We start from the raw sequence: 8,517 nt of genomic DNA on the forward strand, positions 1-8,517 counted from the left end.
TATGGATATGCACGTGGAGGCACAGCTTCAAGCTCACAAACATACACCAGCTCCTGAGTATTATCAGTAAACAGGCAACGTCAGCTGCCTGGATTTATTTTGTTTAAAGATTTATTTTGCTTAAAGTCTTCTTTATACCTAGAATACTAGCATTGCAGTAACAGTTCAGTTACTGATAGAGGAGATTTAAAAAGCAAAAACAAAACACAGCATCATATTTAAGAAAGACACTGCTCTGAATCATGTAGTTTGATTTTTTCTCTAGTAGAAGAAATTAGGTGCATTTTTACATCTCTCGTAGCCTCAAAACAAGAAAAACAGGAGGAAAGTAATGAAAATTTAACGTTAAAGAATGTGATCGTGTTTTAAATGCATTTACAGGTCAAATCCATGGAGGTAATCAACCTTATTCTGAAAAATCTGAAAGTTCACAAACAAAAAGTCTTGACAACTCTGAAAGTTGGGAAAAAAAACTCTAGGATGGGGTAGTGCTGTGTGTGTGTGTGTATTTGTATACATATTATTTGTATGTATAGTATATAAATTTGGGACGAGGGAAATAATATTCAAAATCAAAGCATATATCACACCTGAAGGTTATTTAATTCACTTTAACCTCGTAACTGAAGCTTGAAATTCGCTTTGCCCATGTTCTTCTCCTTCCAGACTCCTGCTGACAAACCACTGCACCCCTTTTGAACTGTACTCTAGCTGTTTGCTTGGCAAATAAATGCTGTTCCGCCCTATTAAACCTTTAGGTAGTTTCATCTTCAGATTTCTCAAATATAGGACTAATAAGGAGGTGCTTTGATGCTGTTTTACTTTCAAACTATAGCCCCGAGGCGTTAAAACGTGCAAAAGGTAACTGGAAAAGTAAATTGCCACGAGCAAGGCGCACCCTCCCTTTCAAAACCGCTCCAACCTTCTGAGTGCACTGCGTGGAAGCCGAAAATCTCCCTGTTCCTGTGCAGAACCACGTCCCGTTGACAGCCCCTGGGGTTCTGAACCGGTGCCACATTACCAGGGGAGTGAGGAGAAAGGAGGCACTTTTAAGTTTAAAAGCCCTGGAATCCCTTGGGAGAAGGGAAAGACTGAGGTAGGGACCGGAAAGATTTACAGAAGTTGATTCTGGGCAAACAAATATCAGGTGAAGATTAGGAACCGGCAGCTTGCTTAAGCAGCCAGTATTAAAACTTTTGCATAAGGCGTGGCAGTGGTGCGCGAGACAGCCCGCTTCTGGGCTCTAAGGCTGATTTCAAGCCTCCGGTTCAGATTACACTTTGGAAAGAAGACCTCGGCGCGCACTCCCGCGTCGAATACAATGGACTCCCTCTCCCCACAGCCAACACACACACACACACACACACACACACACACACACACACACACACAGAATGCCTTAGTTTAATATAAGCAAATGAAACAATTGAAACGTATCTGTTTTATTTAAAACTGGGATGAAAGCGTCTGTCGCTCAAAGGCGTCACAGTCCATCACATTAAGAGAAATTTTCAGAAGAAACGCAAGCCCTAGGGAAATACCTCTGCCCAGAGTCAAATGGATCCTACCTGCTTTTTTAAATGCCTACATTTCCATTGCTAACTCATACAACACATTTTACGATTGTGCAAAGTGCAGGACAGTTGAGCCCCAATGTCACCCTCAGAGCTCTTTGTCACATTCAGCTTCTTTTTCTTTCATCACAACGCTATGGTGAAGTCACATAAGTGATCAAAATTAACATAAATCATTATTAGTTATTAGGATTTGCTCTAAATTACACTGTGAATATTGTACCAGCCCCATCTGCCGCCCCTGCTCTCGCAGCAATAGATTGCAGATAAAATAAATGTCCTTACCCCATTAGAAGGTTCCTGTCACTGTAGCCAAAAGCCAAACAAAAGCAATAAATACCGGGCTTTTTCTCTCCACTATTCAGCTGTGACTCTTTTCATCAGCTCTTCCTCTAGAAAAGCTCAATAGCTGCCTGAAAATATTGCATTTTATATCACCAAAGGGCGATTAATATTGCATTAACTGTATTTAACATTTTTTAAGCGCGAGTAATCTACATGAGTTAGTTTTCGGTTAGTAAGGACAGGGGGTATCAGAACTACTGCAGACCACCTAAGATATCCGTACGATTGTATTATTTGTCTCACACGTAGTTATATATATATATATATATTTAGAGTGTACCGCGATGTTTGAAGTGGAAGAGGCCGTGCTAATGGTCTGCTTAAAGTATTCTGACACTGTCTGGAGACAACCAGGTCTCTGCCTTCATTAAATGTTTATTGTCAACATTTGATGGGGGCGGGGAGAAGGAGAAACTGGTTTAAGTGAATTTCCACGGCTGGAAATTGACAAACTTTGTTTTATTCTAACCTATGTCTACAAAAGTTTGTATATATTATACTGCACTGAGGCCAGGCGTAAGAGTTATCAAACAAACTTGTGTTTGTAATTCCTTTTACCTGATCAATGCGAGGAGTCTCTTCCTCCACCACTCCTTTTGAGAACTTTCCTTCCACGCTTTTTTTTTTCCTCAATCTGAAAGCAGCTATCTTTCGCCAGTGAGGCTTGGGGAGGGGACTGGGACACGGGCGCTTCTTCTCCCCAGCCCTTGGTTCGCGGGAGCAGGATGCTGGTCTCAACACTAGGGCCATGTCAGCTTCTCACCGAACCGAGATTTTCAACTTCAGCTTTGCGATTCAGGATTCCACTTGCATTCCCCAGGACGAAAGCCTAGCGGCCAGGCTGCATTTCGCCCCGGGCATAAATCCCTGCCGGATAAATTCAAATCTGTAGCAGGGTTTTGGTAATATGCACCTTAGCAACAAAACAAAAGCCAACCTCGTATGCCTTCCAGTTCTTTTTAAAACGTGTACGGCAGTTGTGAAAGTTTTGTGGTGCTTAAGAAGACTGTTGACTTATGCAACTGGAGAGAGGGTTTTTTCAACCGCTTTGGGATATTGGTCCGTACCTTTTCTCTCAGAACGTCCTCAAGGGCACGTAAGAGTTGGAGGGGACCTCCCGGAGCGCCTAATTTTGAGCCGCGGAACTTCAGCCCACCTCTCCGACGGGACCAGGCGCGCGCCAATACGCATGTGCGGGCTCTGCGCGCTCTCCGCGCGCTACGTGTGCGCCTCTTCCTTCCCGGCTCCCCGCGGTGCGCACCCGCTGGCCACTCTGCGCACGCGCGCCGGATGCCCCGGCCTAGGGCAGTTAACCTCGGGTTCTCCCGGGCACAGCCAAATCCACGCCAGGGCCCGCAGGCCGGTGGCTGTTCTGCAGTCCGAGCGGAGCTGCGACCTCGGGCAGCTGGAAGCCTGTGGGCTGCTGCTTCTCCAGGCAGGCGGCGGAGGGATGCAGGCAGGATGAGCCGCTGTCCCTTCGCCGCCACCCGGAGAACCGCGGCTGGTGCCCTTGAAGGCGCTGGGATGCCTGGGTTGGGTGGGTGGGTGAACGAGAACCCTGCGTGAGTGAGGGGAGGGCGGGTCCCCTCCTGGCTTCAAATTCAACCCAATCAGCTCGGCGGATGGTTTGAAACTGCACACGCCGACCCACCCGCCCCGAAGTCTGAAAGTTATGCCCAGGAGAACTGCGAGCTGCGGAGTGCAGCTGGAGAGGGAGCTGCCCCACGAGGCGGCTTCCAGAATAACTCCCGGAGTCGGAACAGCGCTGGGCTGCTGAAGTTTGCAGCCTCCGGATCCGCGCCCCGCCCTGCAGATCCACCGGATTTCGGGGAGGGAATCGGGGAGCTGCCCGTCCTCCCGTAAAGCTGACTTGACAACAATTACGAAAGTTTTAAATTAGCTCCTTGTTATAATTCATTTTATTTCCAGAACTTTCCGACCATAAATTATTCAAAGAGTAAGCCAACCCAAGTGGGGCGGCCGCGCGCCTTCCCCACACGCGCCGGGCTGGCTCTGGCCGCTCAGCTCACCCGATACCCCGTGAGCCAGCCCCGCGCCAGAAGCCGCGGTGGCAGGAAGGTTTGATCAAATATTAAATAACGTAATGTTTGCGACAAGGCTTATCTCGCAAGTGGAAAAGAGGACCTCGTGAGAATTAGAATTCAGCTGCTATTTTAAAAAATCAATTAAGCTTGCGGTCTTTTTTGAAACAGCTCGAAAGGACTGCGTGGCTGTCATCGTGGCGCTAAGACTGAGATGGCAATAACACCGATGGCAGAACTGTACTAGCATTAATTGTCATCACCTTAATCATCCCGCTGGCCACCAAGGCCGTTCGAATGGGGTGGGAAACGCTAGTTTTAGCCAGGATCAGAAGCCCCAGTTCCAACTTCACCGACGAAAAACTGCGAAAGCCTATCAACGTGAAAGATGAGTAGGGATACTTCACGCAGGTGCCAGGTGCGATCGATCAGGAGAGGCCGGGGCGGCGGGGCAGAGGCAGAGGGCAGGGCTCACTGAATGAGTCCTGCGGGCTTGGGGTGCCCTGTTCTCTCACGTGCGCTGCCACGTGTAGGAGGAACCGGACAGAAGTAGTCTCAGAATCACAAGGAAACAAAAATCGATACAATCACGGCAGTGGGTGCCTACAGTTTATTTATGAAAGTGTAATCGAAGTCGAGAGCAATTTCAGAACACGCATTAAACAAAAATTATTCAGAAATTAGTTGATGGGTCTTGAGGACATAATTTTTTTAGACCTACAGAAGGAACAGGACCTGGAGCTAGAACTGGGGAAAAGAGGAAATTTAAGACAAATGGATGGCATAAATGTGGCAGATACTTTAATGCTTATTTGTCATTTGCTTTTCGTATTCCACCCCCGCCGCCGCCTGGATTTCCTGAGAAGCTGAAATGCAAACGGAGCCCAATTATCCCACTCTCTCAAACTTATTTTGAGATTATTCTTTAAAAGAATCCGAGACACATATTTTATCATATTCACCCCAGAACTGGTGGAGGAATCCGCTTAGAGTGAACTTCTCTTCAGAACTAGAAAACTTTGAAAGGCCAAACTATCACTGATTGACACCCAGTTCAATGATAGTTTGGCCTCTTCAGGAGGTCCCTTTTTGTTTGTTTTTTCATGGATTGATAGTTAAAGGCGTCTTAGAATAGTCTTACTACTCCTTCAAGCCATATATAGATTCATTTACCAGAAAGCAAAGCATTTTTTTTTGTTTTGCAGTTTCCTACTGCATAAAATAGGAAATTCATTTTCATGATGTTTTATTAACATAATACTCTTATTTTTACTTGGTAAAGGTTTTATTTAAAGCAAATCCTTAAATTCTTAATACCTACATTGATCATTATTATATAATACACATGTATTTGCTTGCAACATTTCTGCTTGAGGCAGACTTTAAACAAACAAAACACCCTTTGTAAATCTTTTCATTTGTTCAGTCCTGTTTTTCCAACAATGAAATCCAGTCATACTTTTCTATAAAATAACGGGTTTTTTACAAATGCATTTTATTTAAAACTGATGATGTTTCAAGTCAATAACAACAAAAACAAATCAACTTTTTATGGAAGAGCTCTATGTTTAAAAATACCTCTAGTGCTTTTTTTTTTTTAACATTAACAACTGTTTAAAATCACAGCTTTTAAAATGTACTATTCTTTTTGAACATCAAGTGTTTCGCTTCACAGATTTGCCGGTGAAATTAAAAAGATTTGGCTACAAGATGACTTCAGATGATATAATCTCAGCTCTTAAGAAACTTTGTACATTTGGCATCTGATCTAGTCCCAAGTCACCAAGAAATAGAGGCTCTCTAGTCACTCTGGAGCAGTAGGTGGCACACTAAATGTTTTAAAATGTATTACCCTCCAAAGAAAAGCCATTCAGTTACTAGGTGTTTTTAGGCGAGAATATCACATCTAAACCTCCAAATTCCTCTGTCCCTGACCCTAAATTTAAATGTTTTTTGGTGCCTGGTTATTTATTGGTTTTCACCACTCTGGATCAAGTGCTGTGGTTTAAGAGTTTCTGCAGTTAAAAAATAATAACTTTTATAAACACAGGCAACTAATATAGAATTCATTTTATTTAGAGCACCACTTTTCACGAGTTATCTGAAAGTGAATTCTGATTCAGCAAAAAAATACATCATTCTCAATCTCTCCCCTTTTCATCCCCCTTCAACACCCTCCCCTCCCCCCATTTCTTTGTGTTTTCTTTTTGTTTGGTTGGTTGGGGGTTTTTTTGGCTATATTGTCTCATTTGTTGAAAGGTTCTACCAGGACCTGGCCCAGTATAAACACAAAAATGCACCCAAATCATAAAACTGCTCTTCTTTCAGTTATGTTTTATTTGTAAGTGTACTGGGACACATCCCCCTGTTGTATTTTGGCGCACAGAATTGGTTCTGATAGAAGTAGGGGAGGGGAAAGGTAAAAGAGAAAAGACATAACCAAGGAGAAAGCTCAGCAGACATACATGGACAGGTAGATCAATCCGTGAGACATTTCGGGATGAACACTGGCAGTCTGTTACCACTGTGTGAATGTGTGCATTAAATAAAATATTTACAATAATCTTTTTTCCTTTTCCTTTGAATACAAGAATATGACAAAAATGTTGTGTTTTCAGTGGAAACAGGCAATAGACTGTGAAATCGCACTATCCACAAAACGGTCTACCAGAAAGCTAGCCCAGTTTAGTGCTCAGTTTCAAATGCATAGAATGTTTGCCCTGCAAACAATGATATACAACATAATTAAATAAATAATGCCTAACCAGAGTGAGACCTAATTGTGTTTCTTTCCACCTTTCAGATCATGCATGATTTCAGTCTTGCTAATCGTTAGGTTTTTTTTTTTCTCATTTGTTCTGTTTTCAATGTTTTAGTTATCATTAAAGGATGGTAACAAACCATCTCTACGAGAGATCCAAAGAGTATCTTGTACACAAAGCAGGCATTTTACCTAACCACCTTCAACTATCTTAATTTTTTAAAATCCACCAGCAGCTTGTAAGGTACCTGATTATTACTATGAAATACTATACATGATTTTATATTTGGGAGACTGGTAGTGCAAATTAAAGTTCTTGCTACCCAACATTTATCCCCAGTAATAAATGACTCTTGAATAATAAGAACAAGTAAAAGGAAACACAGTTGTTCTGTTTTCCCCCAACATGCAGACCTCTTTGAAACAAATGGGGGTGGGGGCACTTTAAATCTGTCTTCCTCTTTTCTGGGATTTAGGTGATTTTCTCACAGCCAAGTCCTACCGCAAAAGAAAGCAGGAACTTCTCAACATTTCTATAATTTCATGTTCTCCAAGAGAGGAAGAAAGGGGACCTCAAAGAGCAAGATGAGTATCGTTCAGTGGAGAAAACAGGAGAGAGTATCTCTCCTAATAACTTTCACCCCATCAGTCTATTTGAATCAACAGGAAAAATCAGTAGTTTAAACCTCTCTAAAAAATAAAAATAAAAAATAAAACTGAAAGGGCAAGTTAAAGTTCTATGAGTGGGAAAAGCTTATTTTGAAATTGTCTAAAACTAGATCTTCAACATAAGAGGAAAAAAAAACTGTTGTTAAAATTGTTCCACTTTCCTAGAATGATATCTCGAAGCTCCAGAATTCTGCTTTTTAGTTAGCTCAAAGAATATGCCCCTCTCTCCAAAGACCCCCACCCCACCAGGACCAGGCCACCAGAGTATAGGCAGGGCCACGGGAAAACTTGGATTCCACCTAAGCAAGTAGCCAGGCTTCCCCTGACCCTCTCTTTTCAGGTGTGCTCCCACTCACTTCCTGGGATTGGAGAGCAGCCATTGGCGTCTCATTGGAACGGAGGAAATAAAGAGAATATGGATGGGGTGGAGGTGAGAATTAGAGGGAAAAAATTAAACATGCAGACAGAACAACTAGCTTTGATACCCAGAACTTCAACTTCTAGCTCGTTTGGTTTTCGTTTTTCGACTCAGTTCATGTGTCTAGGGTTGGGGAGGTGGTAATAATGGTGGTGCTTTTTTCTCTTCCATGGGGGAAAATGAAGCTGCAGATTATGGCTCCCCGGAGTTAAAATTTCTAAAGCATTTTCCTTTGCTTTTGTTCTGTTTTGTTTTAGTTTGTCTTTATTTGTCTAGTTTTTGGTGGTTGGTAGGTTTGTTTTTGTACATAGTTCCTTGGTCCCCAGGATATTTAGGTAAGTGTCTCTGGTCAGAAACAGTCCATTTTCCTACCCTTCCCGCGTCTCCCCCCACCCAAACCCCAGAACCATCCTGCTCCTTAAAACCCCTGCTCGGGTCTCCGCTTTCCTTCCCCCGACTCCCCACTCCCCCGAATGCTCCCCCACTTCTCCCCTACCCTATACTCCAATCCCCATACCCAGCACCCCAGTCCTCAAGGCTGGGGGACAGCAAAGGCAGGAAAATCAGAGAGAGAGTGGAGGAAAGAGAGAGAGGAGGGACTCCCCAAACGCAGGCAGGATAACGGACACTCCAAATCCGAGGGGAGGCAAGCAGAGGAAAGTCCCCCCAAAAATGCCTCCTCAGCTCCCCACTCTGTCACCCCCCCCC

The sequence above is a fragment of the Hylobates moloch genome, unplaced genomic scaffold, assembly GCF_009828535.3.
Source record: "Hylobates moloch isolate HMO894 unplaced genomic scaffold, HMol_V3 SCAFFOLD_4, whole genome shotgun sequence".
Lineage (NCBI taxonomy): Eukaryota > Metazoa > Chordata > Mammalia > Primates > Hylobatidae > Hylobates > Hylobates moloch.